The following is a 15189-nucleotide window of genomic DNA, read 5'->3' on the forward strand; positions in this document are numbered from 1 at the left end:
GCTGCTCCTATTGCACGGCTGCTCCTCACACACTGAGTGGCTCCCATCACATAGGGGTGCTCCCACCATACAGATAATCTCATTGAACAGATGCTCCCACCACACAGAGAGGCTTCATCGTATGGGGATGATTCCACTGCACAGCTGCTCCCACTGCACAGCTGCTCCCCACACACAGGCTCCATCACACAACGATGTCCCCATTGCACACCTGCTCCCCCCAACACAGAGATGCCCTAGTTACACTGGACCGAACCCAACTGCCACCAGCACCAATGCCCACTGTGTCCCAGTCACTTCACTTTGTAGCCACTGTGTCCTCCCTTGCCACCCAAGCCAGGCATTGCTGGAGCCACCCTTTCCAGGGTTATGAATTCTAGAGCAGCCTCCTGTCTTAGGGTGGACATCACAATGGTGCAGCCTGTACTGTCTGGGATCTGGTGGCAAAGGGGCCGGGTAAACCCGTGTCAGGCCACCTTGGTGCTGTGAGATGTCTGTAAGGTCAGGAGTGCTAATATGGTAAAGGCACTTGAGGGGTGGGGAGGTCAGTGTGCAAGATTGGCGTCCACCCTGCTGTCAAGCAGAGGAGCAGGAGCATGGCCTCCTCAGTGGCAAATCAGAAAGGTTTTCATTATTAGACCCAAAGATCCCGGAAAACACAGTGGAGAAGGCATCTTCAGTTTGCAGGTGGTACTAATCACACATTGCATTTGCTCTGACACGGGACCAGGGCACAGGGTAGACCTGCAGGGGTCAGGTGTTAGGTGCGTTCTGAATGAAGAGACCACCTGAACAGGCTTTGCGTGAGCAACAAGGCTGTTTATTCACTCGGTTGCGAGCAGGCTGAGTCTGAAAAGACAGTCAGTGAGGGTGGTGGGATAGGAACTGGTTTTATAGGTTAAGGGTAGGTAGTGGAAAGTTACAGTTCAGGGCGGTTTTTGCAAGCTGGGGGGGTTGTCACAGGGGCCAATGTCACAAGGTTGGCTTATCAGTTGAGGCAGGAACAATGGCAGATTGTCACAGGGTTGGTTAATCAGGCACTGCAGGAGCTAGCTATTCTTCTTCTTTTGTGGTTTTTCCTGTTACCTCAGACTTTCTGGCTCCAGGAGACCATCTGAAGGTGTACGTGCAGGTCACAGGACTCACCATGGCTTAACTATGGTGCAGCCCATGGTGCAGTCAGTTCAAATGACTTTGCATCAGGGAACCTGCCTGGAGTTCTGGGCCTGGATACACAGGGAGAAAGCAAGCCCCGTAATCGACTGGCTCCCAGGATCCTGGCCCATAAAGGGAGAGGGTTGGAAGATAATCTTCTATGTCCCTTTTGCCCTAGCCCGGTGGTCATATCCCCAGATGGAGAGGGGCTGGGGGTAATGTTGGCTTCATGGTTTTAATAAGGTTAAAAGCAGGCCGAGTCTTAGCTCAAGCAGCTGGCAGGCTGAGTTAATTTGGGAGAAAACAAATGTGAAGCCCAAAACCTTGGACACAGATCTTTTATTCCCTCCTCCTTGAAATTCTCCATCCCCAAGCGCTTATTAATGTGGAATTTGCTGCTTGGGGAAGAACCAACTCTCCGACTTCATAAACATTTGTAAGAGCAGATTTAATAAAGCTGAGAATAATACCATTCCGATGTAATTCCTTTATTTTGCATGATTATTCTTTCTTTTCTATTGCAAGGCATTTGAAATGCAAGGAGTTATTGTGATAGCAACAAAAGGAAATGGCTAACTGGTTGATTACTGATTAAACGGTGCTTGGGGAAAAACAGAAGAAAGAACTTGAAAAGGGAGCCAGCCCTGTTGTAGAGTGCTTTTATATTTCTTTCCCCTTTGATTATGAATGGCAGAACACACCTGCATTCTTTGCCACACAATCATTCAGTATTGTTGCTTTATTGTATGTATTTTAATATCACTGAGCTATGGTTGTGAAATTTGTATGAGATTTTCACAAAACACAAATGCAAGGAGGGCGGTATATTCCCCCTGACATCTCTTAATACTGTGAAATTATTCTGCCAGCCATAGACCGACTGGGGGGTGTTTTCCCTTACTCCAGTCCAAAGGCGCTTTTTAAAACAGAAACCCTGCAAATTGTCCCTCTTTCACGAGGGCCTGATCTTACACTGGTAATACAAAGGAGGTTTACATTCCACAAGAGGAAAAGAGAACCCTGCTCCCAGCGCCAGATGAAAGCCATCAAGTGTGTGTACATTGCTGGAACAAGACATTGTGACTTCCTTGTCTTGTTTTGAGAGCAGTGAAGGGTTTGATGTTATTCGCATCCGATAGTACTGAATACTCAATGCATTAATAAAGAGATCTTCCAAACCGGCTTTGTGTGGGCAAGAAGGCCGTTTTATTTCTCACTTGCGTGCAAGCGGGCTAAATGTGAGAAAGGACAGGTGAAGGGGGTAAGGTGGGAATTGGCTTTATAGGTTGGGGTAGTTGTTTTTTTTTTTTAAAGACGGGGTTTCACCATGTTAGTCAGGCTGGTCTTGAACTCCTGACCTCAGGTGATCCTCCCACCTTGGCCTCCAAAGTGCTTGGATTACAGGCGTGAGCCACCACGCCCGGCCTTGGAGTGGTGTTTTTTGTGGGGGCAGGGGTGTTGCAGGGTAAGATCAGTTACAGTGGTGTGGGGTAGGGCAAGGAGTACACATGACCACAAGTTCAGTTACAATGGCGGGTCAGGGAGAAGCAGAGAGCAGTTCAGATGGCAGGATGGGTGAGAGGTATTCACATTATCATAAGAACAGTTAAGATGGCAGGGCTGGGTGAAGGGCTTGTCCAGGAAGCTCCGCTGGGTGATCAGGGACAGTGGGGAACAGGCAGTGGGTGGGAGATGATCAGCCTACCAAGCAGGACTTCAGACTTTCAGGCTCCTGGCTTGCATATGGAGACCTGACATTTGCCCTAGAAATAGGCTGCATTTCTAACCTGCCCAGAGGCTCATATATCTATGTTCATTAGAAGTTAGACAGCAGCGGCCAGGCAGGGTGGCTCACGCCTGTCATCCTAGCACTTTGGGAGGCCGAGGTGGGCAGATCACCTGAGGTCGAGAGTTTGAGACCAGCCTGACCAACAACTAAAAAATACAAAATTAGCCAGGTGTGGTGGTTCATGCCTGTAATCCCAGCTACTCGAGAGGCTGAGACAGGAGAATCGCTTGAACCTGGGAGCAGGAGGTGGAGGTTGGGGTAAGCCAAGATTGCACCTTTGCACTCCAGCCTGGGCAACAGAGCAAAACTGTTTCAAAAGAAAAAATAGCATGCGGTAAAGAAGCTGGCCAAATCCCACTAAAACCAAGATGGCCATGAAAGTGACCTCTGGTCTTCTCTACTGCTTATTATATGCTAATTATAACTCATTAGCATGCTAAGAGACACTCCCATCAGTGGCATGACAGTTTCCAAATGCCATAGCAACATCAGGAAGTTACCCTATATGGTCTAAAAAGGGGTGGACTCCTCAGTTCCAGGAATTGCCCACCCATTTCCCGGAAAACTCTTAGATAATCCACCCCTTGTGCCTGCCGCAGACTCCCTAGTAGCTGGGATTCTCCTGCCTCAGCCTTCCCAGTAGCTGGGATTACCGGCTCCCACCTCTTAGTAGAGACAGGGTTTCACCCTGTTGGCCAGGCTGGTCTCAAACACCTGACTTCAGGTGATCCACCCGCCTCGGTCTCCCAGAGTGCTGGGACTACAGGCGTGCGCCACCGCACCTGGCCACGATCCGATGGTTTTTTTAAGCCCTTTTTACTTGGTTCTCATTGTCTCTTTGCTGCCCACCATGTAAGATGTCCATTTGCTTTTCCTTCGTCTACTGCCATGATTATGAGGCCTCCCAAGCCATGTGGAGCTGTGAGTTCATTAAACCTCTTTCCTTGATAAATTACCCAGTCTCAGGTATGTCTGTTTTTTATTTTTTATTTTTTGAGATGAAGTTTTGCTCTTGTTGCTCAGGCTGGAGTGCAATGGTGTGATCTTGGCTCGCTGCAACCTCCGCCTACCAGTTTCAAAAGAGCTTCCTGCCTCAGTCTCCCGCATAGCCAGCATTACTGGCGCGCACCACCACTCCTGGCTAATTTTTGTATTTTTAATAGAGTCCGGGTTTCTCCACATTGGCCAGGCTGGTCTTGAACTCCTGAACTCAGGTAATCCGCCCACTTCGGCCTCCCAAAGTGCTGGGATTACAGGTCTGAGCCACCGCGCCCTGCCTTGTGTATGTCTTTATCAGCAGCATGAGAACAGACTCATACATCCTCTAATCAGACTTCTCCACAACTGTCCAGTCTTCATCAAAGCAAAGCATAAAAACACACATTGGCCTGTTACTTTGGGCCTTCATTTTCTTACGAAGATTCCTGTGTCACATAAAACTTAAAATTAAACATGTGTGTAGGTTTTTCTCTAGTAAATCTGTCTTGCGTTACAGAGACCTCAGCCATGAACCCAGCCATGGGTGAGGAAAATATCTTTTTTTTTTTTTTTTTGAGACCAAGTTCCTCTCTTGCTGCCTGAGCTGGAGTTCAATGGCACGATCTTGGCTCACTGCAACCTCTGCCTCCTGGGTTCAAGTGATTCTCCTGCCTCAGCCTCCGAGTAGCTGAGACTACAGGTGTGCGTCACGACGCCCAGCAATTGTTTTATTTTTAGTAGAGGTGGGGTTTCACCATGTTGGCAAGGCTGGTCTTGAACTCCTGACCTACTGATCCGCCCTGCTCGGCCTCCCAAAGTGCTGGGATTACAAGTATGAGCCACCATGCCCGGCCGAAGAGATCTTTTTTTATCCCTAACACCAGCACTCCCCATGTGTCAGGCTTTGTCATCAGGGCTTGGGGAGAGAGAAGGAGAGGGCAAGATAAGGCCCAGCCATCCAAGCCAAGTCCAGTTACTCTGGACTGAACTGCTCACTGTGGCTGGAGGAAGGCCTGTGTTGATTGGCGCAGGCCCAGTTCCTTCCAGAACCTGAAATACTCATTGTGGCAGGGAGTTGTTGACCTAAAGAAAAAAACTGAGGCAAAAATTAATATAATTAAGAGTATAGGCCGGGCGCGGTGGCTCACGCCTGTAATCCCAGCACTTTGGGAGGCCGAGGTGGGTGGATCACAAGGTCAAGAGATCGAGACCATCCTGGTCAACATGGTGAAACCCTGTCTCTACTAAAAATACAAAAAAATAGCTGGGCATGGTGGCGCGTGCCTGTAATCCCAGCTACTCAGGAGGCTGAGGCAGGAGAATTGCCTGAACCCAGGAGGCGGAGGTTGCGGTGAGCTGAGATCACGCCATTGCACTCCAGCCTGGGTAACAAGAGCGAAACTCCGTCTCAAAAAAAAAAAAAAAAAAAAAAAAAAGAGTATATTTGGGGGCCTGGCGCGGTGGCTCACACTGGTGGCTCATGTCTGTAATCCCAGCACTTTGGGAGGCCGAGGCAGGTGGGTCACCTGAGGTCAGGACTTGGAGACCAGCCTGACCAACATGGTGAAACGCTGTCTGTACTCAAAATACAAAAATTAGCCTGGTGTGGTAGCAGCATGCCTGTAATCCCAGCTACTGGGGAGGCTGAAGCAGGAGAATTGCTTGAACCCGGGAGGGGGAGGTTGCAGTGAGCTGAGATTGCACCACTGCACTCCAGCCTGGACAACAACAGCAAAACTTAGTCCCAAAAAAAAAAAAAAAAAAAAAGTACATTTGGGTCAAGTTTGAGGACTGCAACCTGGGAGTATACATTCAACTTGCCCTGAATATTCACTGTGATTAGCAACAGTTGGAAGTAGGTTTTTTTTTTTTTTTTTGAGACGGAGTTTCGCTCTTGTTACCCAGGCTGGAGTGCAATGGTGCGATCTTGGCTCACTGCAACCTTCGCCTCCTGGGTTCAGGCAATTCTCCTGCCTCAGCCTCCTGAGTAGCTGGGATTACAGACATGCGCCACCATGCCCAGCTAATTTTTTATATTTTTAGTAGAGACGGGGTTTCACCATGTTGACCAGGATGGTCTCGATCTCTTGACCTCGTGATCCACCCGCCTCGGCCTCCCAAGGTGCTGGGATTACAGGTATGAGCCACTGCGCCTGGCCGGAAGTAGGTTTTTAAAGGAAAAGAAGAGGCAGTTCCCAAGTTGTTTACCAAGAATTTACATTTAAATAACATAAATTGGTGGGGCAAGGTGGCTCACACCTGTAATCCCAGCACTTTAGGAGGCCGAGGTGTAGATCGCCTGAGGTCAGAAGTTCAAGACCAGCCTGGACAACATGGTAAAACCCATTCTCTACTAAAAATACAAAATTAGCTAAGCATGGTGGCAGGTGCCTGCAATCCCAGCTACTTGAGAGGCTGAGGCAGGAGAATGACTTGAACCCAGGAGGCAGAGGTTGCAGTGAGCCGAGATCGCACCATTGCACTCCAGCCTGGGTGACAAGAGCAAAACTCCGTCTCAAAAAAAAAAAAAAATTGGTTCTAAAGAGCCTTTGCATAGCAAAAAGAAACTATCAACAGAGTAAACAATCTATAGAGTGAGAGAAAACATTTGCAATCTATGCGTCTGACAAAAGACTAATATTCAGAATCAATAAGAAACTTAAATCAACAAGAATAAAATAATCCTATTAAAAAGTGGCCAAGGGGCTGGGCGAGGTGGCTCACACCTGTAATCCCAGCACTTTGGGAGACCAAGGGCAGGGGTGGATCCCTTGAGGTCAGAAGTTCAAGACCAGCCTAGTCAACGTGGTGAAGCCTATCTCTCCTAAAAGTACAAAAATTATCTGAGTGTAGTACCATATGTCTGTAATCCCAGCTGCTTGGGAGGCTGAGGCAGGAGAATCGCTTGAACCCGGGGGCAGAGGTTGCAGTGAGCCGAGAAGGCACCACTGCACTCCAGCCTGGACAATAGAGCAAGACTCTGCCTCAAAAAAAAAAAAGGACAAAGGACATGAACAGACACTTCTCTAAAGAAGACATGCAAGCATACAAGCAGCCAACAAACATGAAAAAATGCTCAACATCACTAGTCATCCGAGAAATGCAAAGCAAAATAACAAGGAGAAACCATCTCACACCAGTCAGAATGGCTATTATTATTTTTTTCTGCCAGCTTCTTGATTTTGGACAGAATGGCTGTTATTAAAAAGTCAAAAAATAATAGATACTGGCGAGGCTGCAGAGAAAGCGGAATACTTATACGCTGTTGGTGGGAGTGTAAATTAGTTCAGCCACTGTGAAAAGCAGTTTGGAGATTTCTCAAAGAATTTAAAATAGAACTACCATTCAACCCAGCAATCCCAATAGTGGGTATATACACCCAAAAGAAAAGCATTCTGCCAGGCTTGGTGGCTCACGCCTGTAATCCAGCACTTTGTGGGGCCAAGGAGGTGGATCACCTGAGGTGTGGAGTTTGAGACCAGCCTGACCAACATGGAGAAACCCCATCTCTACTAAATATACAAAATTAGCCAGCAGTGGTGGCACATGCCTTTAATCCCAGCTACTCGGGAGGCTGAGGCAGGAGGATCACTTGAACTGGGAGATGGAGGTTGCAGTGAGCCGAGGTGCCATTACACTTCAGCCTGGGCAACAAGAGAGAAACACCGTCTCAAAAAAAAAATAAACAAAATAAAAATAAAAAATAAAAGCCAGGCGTGGTGGCTCACGCCTGTAATCCTAGCACTTAAGGAGGCTGAGGTGGGTGGATCACCTGAGGTCAGGAGTTCAAGACCAGCCTGGCCATCATGGTGAAACCCCATCTTTAAAAAAATAAAATAAAGGGCCGGGCGCGGTGGCTCACGCCTATGATCCCAGCACTTTGGGAGGCCGAGGCGGGTGGATCACGAGGTCAAGAGATCGAGACCATCCTGGTCAACAAGGTGAAACCCCGTCTCTACTAAAAAATACAAAATTAGCTGGGCATGGTGGGGCACGCCTGTAGTCCCAGCTACTCGGGGGGCTGAGGCAGGAGAATTGCTTGAACCCAGGAGGCAGAGGTTGCGGTGAGCCGAGATCGCGTCATTGCATTCCAGCCTGGGTAACAAGAGCGAAACTCCGTCTCAAAAAAATAAATAAATAAAATAAAATAAAATAACAAAAATAAAAAATAAAAAATGGGGAACTGGACCAGCAAGAAAGTGCCCGCCCCATACAGGGGTGTCTTGTGGGAGGGGGGCGCAGCCCAGGCGGGAACTGGGGCTCCCAGGGTGCGCCGTGAGAGGGGCTCCTGAGCGCGCGTGCTCCGCCGGACGCCGCCCTGTTACCCCCCACACACCCAGGTGGACCCAGGGTCAGCTCTTGCACCTGGGACTGCGTTCCCACCAGGTAGCCCGGGCGGAGGGGCGGGGAGGGGCGGGGCCTGCCCGGGAGCCACGTCCGGGGAGGGGCCAGACGAGCGGAGGACCTGGCACGCAGGTGGGGCTGGCGGGGTTCGTGGCCGGGTAAGGCGGGCCCCCGCGGGAGGGAGCGCGCAGGAAGGGAGCTTTGCCCCGGGTGGGGGCGCCACGGGGGCTTCCGGGGCGTGTGCGGGGACGAGGGGCCCTTGGCCGGGTTGGGGACGCCCAGGCGGGCGCGATGCCACGTGCAGCCCTGGGGAGGGCTCTGGCCGGCGCGCAGCCTCCAGGTCCCCGGCGGATTCCAGACTCCCTCTCCCTCCATCTCGTTTCTTCCCCACTCCTGGATTTCCCTCCCCGCTCCCCGCCCCGTCCGGTTCCTTCTCACCCAGCACGCCTCCCCGCGCTCTCGCCTCTCTCTGCCTGTGTTTTGCTCTGGTCTGGTCATTATTTGTTAGTATTTATGTCGCAATTGAAATTACTCGGGGTAATAGATAATTAATAGTAGGGTTAGAATGGAAGGAATAAAAAAGAGAGAGTAGAGTTTAATTAGGCCTTCGGTGGTGGTGGCTGAAATTTGGGTTTGTGAAATGGCCTTTGGTGTAGACTTTGCTAGTCTAATTAGGTCTAGTAGAGGCGAAGCCAGATTCTGGCTTGTGAACCTGCTTGAGTCGGGGTTGAACGGTGAATTGTGGCTGAATACAAACCTGGTATATTGGAGGAGCCTGTAATGGGTGCTTTAGTTTAAGGATGTTATGAGATGAAGCTCTATTGCTAAGAGGCCTGACTGAGGTGGTCACACCAGGGCTGTGAGCTTTCCATAGAGAGGGCTACTTTTTTGGGGGGCGAAGCTGACTGTGTCAGCTTAAATGTTCCCTTGGGGTCTCAGGTTGGGCCAGGTCAGTGCCTGGGACAGCACCCCCCGCAAGCTCCCTAACACCAAACCTAAGAGGTAGGTGGAGTCATTCTGGTTTCACAAATGAGAAAACAGAGGCCGGGGAAGGTGCTGTGTTGATTCAAACTCTGGGCCTGGGGGTCTGGGCGGTTCGACAGGAGTGGAACCCCCAGGAGTTAAACGCACGAACTTTAAACCGAGCCACTGTAGCAGCCTAGGGGGTCGCCAGCGAGGCGGGGAGGCCCTGCCTTTCCCTGTCCCTCAATCCTGGGGAGCCGCCTGAGAATCCTTGAGGGCTCTGCCACACCCTAGCTTGGAAATTTCCCGGCTGCCTTGGGAGGAGTGTGAAGGCCTCAGAAGGAACCACACAGTCCGCCCGGGGGCAGGAGGGTGGGATTGTTTGTCGGGGTGGGGACAGCGCCTTGGCCACCGACCTAGGGGTTTTGTGGAAGAGGCTGTGTGGATTCTAGAGAGCTCTGTGCCATCCCTCGCTGGCCTGTGAAATGCGGTGTTGACATTTGTCCAACTGAGAACTCAACACTTAAGCCTGCGCCGGTTCAGAAGTCCACGTCCTTTGATTGGCTATCTGTTGGCAGCTGTAGGATCCTGTTTGTGGGCTCCTGCTTTGATTCGATGACTAACCATTCCCCAAACTAACACAGGTGACGGCGGTAGGGCAAAGAGCGGTATGGGATGTGAGCCTGAGCCCAGCTAATTCTGTGGACAGTCAGTTGCCTGGTCCCTGCCCTCAGGGTCCCAGAGTCTGGCTTCTGTGTGATGGAGAGAAGCCAAGGACTTGTGGGAGCTTAGGGAGGGCCTCCTAGAGGAGGCGGCCATTGAGCTGGAAGGTGGATGGGAGGTGGACGCGGAAGGGCTTGGCACCCACTGGCTAGGGATACTTTGCTTGTGAGTTACAGGTGAAAAAGTCCATGGTGTACCTGACGCAGGTGGTGGCAATTTACTTGGATAACTTCATTGGGTCATTGAAACTTTTTTTTTAGACAGAGTTTCAGCTCTTGTCACCCAGGCTGGAGTGCAATGGCACGATCTTGGCTCACTGCAACCTCTGCCTCCCAGGTTCAAGTGATTCTCATGCCTCAGCCTCCCTAGTAACTGGGATTACGGGCATGCGCCACCATATTCAGCTAATTTTTGTATTAGTATAGATGAGGTTTCACCATGTTGGCCAGGCTGGTCTCGAACTCCTGACCTCAGGTGATCCACCCACCTCGGCCTCCCAGAGTGCTGGGATTACAGGCATGAGCCACCTAGCCCGGCTGAGTCATTGACACTTACATAACTTAAACATGCCTGGCACATCCTGCCATCTGCCTAATAAGCCAGTTCCAGGCTGAGCCGCTCATGGGCACACCGTAGATGATGGGGTTAAATAAAGGTGGCTTCGGTTAAAGAGATGAGAGCAGGGAACTCAGGTCCTGGAGGTACCTGGCAGGATCCTTCACCTCATTAAAAAAAACCCATCCCAGGCCAGGCGTGGTGGCTCATGTCTATAATCCCAGCACTTTGGGAGGCCGAGGTGGGCGGATCACCTGAGGTCAGGAGTTTGAGACCAGCCTGGCCAACATGAAGAAACCCCATCTCTTAAAAAATAAGTAAAAAGAAAAAGAAAAAAAAGAAAAAAACCCATCCCATTCCCTGATTTTACCTTCATTTCACTGATAGGGAAACTGAGGCACAGGCCACATAAGAGTGAGCAAGAGAGGGTGAAGGAGTCAGGAGACCTGGTTTTTGGGCAGGTCACTCTCCCTCTGGGGCACTCAGCCTCCTCATTTGCAAAAGGAGCTGTTGGCCGTTCTTCCCCATGGCGATGGTGGTCACCGCATGGCCATGAAGCCCTCCCTGCACGTTTAGCTGCCTGACTCCTTGCTCACATCATGAGGCAGGGACTCGTGTTACTGCCCCTTTCACAGATGAGGAAGCAGACAAGGAGGGTTAAGGTCTCATGGCTAGTGATTGGAGAGCCAGGCTTCGAAGCCAGCTGTGCTACAGCTACAGTGTCCCCCGCGTCCCCACCCTCCTCCCACACTCACTGTGCTGGGCCACCTCCCAGGGCACTGAGGTGTGCCTCCCACATGGGAGCTGGTGGCTGGTGTAAGTTGGAGCCATTTGGAGCCTGCCAGTGACTACCCTTCAAATCTATGTGAAATTAGCATGGGGATAGAAACTAGATGTTTTCTGGCCTGCGCAGTGGCTCACACCTGTAATTCCAGCACTTTGGAAGGCAGAGGCGGGTGGATCACGAGGTCAGGAGTTCCAGACCAGCCTGGCAAACATGGTGAAACCCCATCTCTACTAAAGATACAAAAAATTAGCCGGGCGTGGTGGCGAGCACCTGTAATCCCAGCTACTTGGGAAGCCGAGGCATAAGAGTTGCTTAAACCGGTGAGGCGGAGGTTGCAGTGAACTGAGATTGTGCCATTGCCCTGCAGCCTGGGCGACAGTGTGAGACTCCAAAAAAAAGAAAAAGGAAATAGATATTTTCCATTTCTTTCCAGATTTTTAACTTTTTCCCCTTGGTCCTTTGATGAAAACTGATGCTCAAGGAAGATGCACTACGTGTATCCAGATGCTTCCCAAGGGCTCCCTGAGGTTCATTTGAGGGAGCCCCTCTGGGCCCTGCTCCGTGGGTGAGGATACCCTTGCAGGAGCATGTGTGGGGCTTAGCTGCCGGGGAGTGCCCTGCTCCAGAGTCCTGCCCCAGCTGCCTTCACAGGGAGTCTCCCTGGAGCTACTGGCAGCCTGTTGTGTTCAGATTTCTGTGTCCCTGGAAGGCAGAGAGGACCTGGCTGAGTGACTCTCTCTCCATGTCAGGTCTTCGGGCCTCCATTTTCTCACCTCTCAAATGGGTGTCATAAACCAGCCTGTTGTCTTGAGGCTGGGAAAGTAGAGGGTGGGGACAACCTCAGGGCTTGGGAGAGGCAGGCACTGCAGTGTTTAACAACCAGGATGGAGGCCGGGCTCGGCATCTCACACCTGTGATCCCAGCACTTTGGGAGGCCGGGGTGGGCGGATCACCTGAGGTCAGGAGTTTGAGACCAGCCTCACCAACATGGAGAAACACCATGTCTACTAAAAATACAAAATTAGCCGGGCGTGGTGGCACGTGCCTGTAGTCCCAGCTACTCTCAGGAGGCCGAAGCAGAAGAATCACTTGAACCCAGGAGGCGGAGGTTGCAGTGAGCCACGATCGCGCCATTGCACTCCAGCCTGGGCAACAAGAGCAAAACTCTGTCTCAAAAAAAAAAAAAAAAAAATCCAGAAACCGGGATGGGGCCTGACTTCCTCTCCCTTGATCTGGAGTCAGTTGCTGACCCCTTTGCTTGGGTTTCCTGTCTGTGGAAAAGGGGCAATGTCATTATTTACTCATGGGGCCATTGGGAGAATTAAATGAGTTAGTGCGAAGTGCAGGGTTCCCATTTATTGGTATCCGTTCTGTCTCCTGACTTCAGGGGAGGATCTTGCACGGGGAGATGAGAGAAGAATGAACTTTGTTTAGAGCCTGTGCCTTCCACATGGAAGGCCAAGGCCAAGCAGCTCTTTCTTCGGTGGCCTGGATGGAGCAATGGCTTTCCGGTGGGCGGGGGGAGAGTGGAGCGGTGACTGTCCAGAAGGAACTGGTTGAGCAGGTCTGGATTCCAGAGACTCCTGGGTAGCTCCCGCACCTGGCCATAAAATGAAAACAAGCAAAGGAGACTCGGAAGGGGCAGGGGTTTGTCTGGGCTGCGGATCTGCTGTCTACAGGAAAGGTTGGCCCCCTGTGGCACTCGGGTGGGGCTTCCTGGAGGTGCCTCTGAGGCCCCTGTAGCTGGGGCTCCCACCTGACTCTCCAGAGCAGGTCCCACGCTGTTGTAATTCCTTGCATTTTATATAAAAGGGTTTATTTTTTCATTTAAGTTCTTTTTATCTGTGGAGAACTGTAGACACTCAAAGGATGTTCAGTGAGCTGCTGTCTTCCGTCAACCATGGCCACCCAGCAGCCAAGCTCGCCCGCGGTCATCCTCTCCCCCCCGCACCCCTACCCCAGCCTCCCCGCAACTCCCCTCCACCCTCTCACCCTAATCTCCCCTCCCTATTCCCTGTAGCATTTTGGAGCCGCTCCTAGACCTCATACTCCCTAAATACTGGAAGGTGAATCCCTTTTTAAAAAAATAATTATTTTGGCTGGGTGCCGTGGCTCACGCCTGTAATCCCAGCACTTTGGGAGGCCGAGGCGGGTGAATCATCTAAGGTCAGGAGTTTGAGACCAGCCTGACCAACATAGAGAAACCCGTCTCTACTAAAAATACAAATTAGCCAGGCATGGTGGTGCATGCCTGTAATCCCAGCTACTCGAGAGGTTGAAGCAGGAGAATCGCTTGAACCTGGGTGGTGGAGGTTGTGGTGAGCCAAGATCATGCCATTGCACTCCAGCCTGGGCAGCAAGAGTGAACCTCTGTCTCAAAAAACTCTTCCAGCTTTATTTAGGCATAATTAACAAATAAAAATAGTACACATTTACAGTGTTCAGTGTGATGTTTTGATACATGTGTGCATTGTGATGTGTTAAATCAAGCTTCAGTACCCCCAACTTTTTTCGCATTATTGCAATATTATTATCATGTTTAAAACACTTAGCAACACTGTTTTTATTTTTTCCTGTTTTTGAGACAGGGTCTTCCTCTGTTGCTCAGGCTGGAGCGTGATTATAACTCACTGCAGCCTCAAATTCCTGGGCTTAAGGGATCCTCCCACCTCAGCATCCTTAGTAGCTCAGACTACAGGTGCACACCACCCTGCCTGGTTAATCTTTTTTTTGTTTTTTGAAATGGAGTCTCCCTCTGTTGCCCAGGCTGGGGTGCAGTGGCGCAATCTTGGCTCACTGCAGCCTTTGCCTCCCAGGTTCAAGGTATCCTCCTGCCTCCTGAGTAGCTGGGATTATAGGTGCCCGCCACTATGCCTGGCTAATTTTGTGTGTGTGTGTGTGTGTGTGTGTGTGTGTGTGTGTTTTCTTTTTTGAGACGGGTTATCCAGGCTGGAGCGCGATCTCGGCTCACCGCAACCTCCGCCTCCTGGGTTCAGGCAATTCTCCTGCCTCAGCCTCCTGAGTAGCTGGGATTACAGGCACGTGCCACCATGCCCAGCTAATTTTTTGTATTTTTAGTAGAGACGGGGTTTCACCATGTTGACCAGGATGGTCTCGATCTCTTGACCTCGTGATCCGCCCGTCTCGGCCTCCCAAAGTGCTGGGATTACAGGCATGAGCCACCACACCTGGCCCTTTTGTGTGTTTTTAGTAGAGACAGGGGTTCACCATGTTGGCCAAGCTGGTTTCGAACTCCTGACCTCAACTGATCTGCCCACCTTGGCCTCCCAAAGTGCAGGGATTACAGACATGAGCCACCGCCCCCAGCCTGTGCTTTTTCATGGGCGCCAGTGGCCTCCACCTCAGGTACAGAGGGGGTGGGAGCAGGTGGGAGGTACAGGGCCGCCTGAACTTCTCCGGGTACCTGTGGCAGTTTCCTGTCTGGCTGCAGGGAGGGCAGTTCTCTTTGGCCTGGCTAAAGCATAACCAGGTCTTTCTGCAAAGAGGCATCTGAAGACCAAGCCTGGGTATATGGGGGCTCCATGAATCCCACTTTAATTTCCCAGGAGGTAGATTTTAATTGAGACAGTCATTAAAGTGAACTTTAGCCAATGATGATGGTAATTGGCTAAAACTGTCTGTGGATCACTTACTTCGTGCGGGACTGTGCGTTCGGCGTGGGGGTGGGGTGGGGGAGCATGGCGTGTGCAGAGGCCCTGCGGTGGCGGTGGGGGTGTGTTTGAAGGGCAGCAGGGAGGCCTGTGTCCCAGGGCCGAGGGAATGGGGTGGGGGTGAAGGACATGCGCTGTGGAGGGCAGCAGGTCCAAACCACAGACTCTTTCAGGCTTGTGCGGGGGTTTGAATTTTATTCCAAGAATGACAGGAAGGCCTTGAC

At 51.1% G+C, this 15189-nt stretch overlaps 1 protein-coding gene across 1 annotated transcript in view; it reads left to right on the forward strand.

Moving 5' to 3' along the window:
* The first annotated feature begins 12951 nt into the window (after positions 1-12951).
* Positions 12952-15189, forward strand: part of ARHGAP8 (Rho GTPase activating protein 8) — an 81912-nt gene continuing 79674 nt past the window's right edge. The window contains exon 1 of the mRNA XM_064368200.1: positions 12952-12978. The gene's annotated coding sequence lies outside the window, so the exon portion shown is untranslated. The remainder of the gene's footprint in view (positions 12979-15189) is intronic.

This window comes from Aotus nancymaae, unplaced genomic scaffold (assembly GCF_030222135.1).
Source record: "Aotus nancymaae isolate 86718 unplaced genomic scaffold, 86718_ANA_hifiasm-v0.15.2.pri h1tg000076l, whole genome shotgun sequence".
Taxonomy (NCBI): Eukaryota; Metazoa; Chordata; class Mammalia; order Primates; family Aotidae; genus Aotus; species Aotus nancymaae.